General features: G+C 63.7%; 1 protein-coding gene across 1 annotated transcript in view; it reads left to right on the forward strand.

Moving 5' to 3' along the window:
• Window positions 1–473: 473 nt before the first annotated feature.
• TJP3 (tight junction protein 3) overlaps window positions 474–1,423 on the forward strand; it is a 10,910-nt gene continuing 9,960 nt past the window's right edge. Inside the window, 1 exon segment of the mRNA XM_009701337.1 lies at window positions 474–569. The gene's annotated coding sequence lies outside the window, so the exon portion shown is untranslated.

Below are 1,423 nucleotides of genomic sequence, written 5' to 3' on the forward strand. Positions count from 1 at the left end.
TGACGTGGGGCTGGTCTCCAGGTGGGGGGCAGCAGAAAGGGGGAGGAAAGGGGAAGGGGAGGAAAGGGGACAGCAGCCATCAGCTGGGTCACCTTTTCCCCAACACCCTCCCCAGAAGTGGGAGCCCCAGGCTGGCCACCATCCCTGTCCCCTCATGGGGTACAGGGTGAAGCCATTTGGTCCCCCTGGGGACTGCTCAGCAGGGCTGCTGGGAGGGTTTAGGGGCCTGGGGCAATGCGAGTTGGCGCAGAGCCTCACCGCCTCCTTGGAGAGGGCGAGGCTGGGGGGCGAAGCGCCCCTGTCCCCCGGCACTGCCACCGCCAGCACTCTGTGAGTCTGTGCAGGGGGGAGTGAGTGGACATGGCTGAGCCACCAGCAGCATGGAGGACAACGGGGACAGCCCCCCGTGACTCCTGCTGTGCTCAGGAAGCTGCTCTGGGACCCTCATCCTCCTCCTTCCCTCCTGCAGGCAGCGTCTGGCCCACAAAGGGTTACACAAGGCACCGTGGAGTGACACCACTGCCACCAGCCCAGGAGTTCAGCTCCTTCCTGGTCGGATCGGAGGCTCGGTGAGTGCCTAACCCTGTCCCTCGGGATCTGCTGGCCCTGCTTCCCGGCTGAGGACAGAGACCCAGCCATGCTTTCACCTGGGGGAACCAGCCATGCTTTGACCCCCTCTGGGTGGCTCCGGGACCCGGTGACCCTTCTGGAGTCCTGCCCTGACGGCAGGGAGATACCCCCTGGGTGGATCCTGGGACCCCACCATCACAGCTCTCTGCCCTGAGGGCTGGAGGATGTGCCTCAATCCTACTGATTTACACCCCGGCTGGGTCAGATCTTCCAGAGACCCTTTTCCTGGAGTGGGGGGTCAGGATCAGCTCATCGCAGTGCGGGTGGGCTTGGGTTAGAGGAGCTTCTGGGGGGATCTGAGACCCTGTTCCTGCACATCCCAGAGAAGGGATGAGCAGTTTTGCAGCACTGGCTGAGTCCAGGGACCCCACTGATCCCAGGAAGGCTTCGAGGTCCCAGATAGGACCCCCGTTGCTGGGGGCATGGGAAACATGTTATGAGTGGTGGGGATGGCCGTGGGGCAAGGCTGGGGTGAACAGCGTGCGTTGCTTTCCGATAAATAACCTCGCCACCCGTTGCTGTCCCCACAGTGGGCATTGCTGGCGGTGTCACCTGGGGCCAGGCACAGCCCCAAATCGGGGACCTTGCAGTGGGATGAGCTGTCCCGGCTCAGCCTGGGCTTCATTTGGCATTAAAAACTCGGAGATGCTGGCCAAGGTGTATGCATGGGGCAGAGTGTGGGGCTCCCCATGGTGCCGGTTGCCTGGTGCCGGGCATGTCGGGCTGGGCTGCAGTCAGCTCTGCCCAGATACGGCCTCTCCCGGCGGGGCCATTTCGGGTGCAGGCTGGTTTC

The sequence above is a fragment of the Cariama cristata genome, unplaced genomic scaffold, assembly GCF_000690535.1.
Source record: "Cariama cristata isolate BGI_N322 unplaced genomic scaffold, ASM69053v1 scaffold27785, whole genome shotgun sequence".
NCBI classification, from domain to species: domain Eukaryota; kingdom Metazoa; phylum Chordata; class Aves; order Cariamiformes; family Cariamidae; genus Cariama; species Cariama cristata.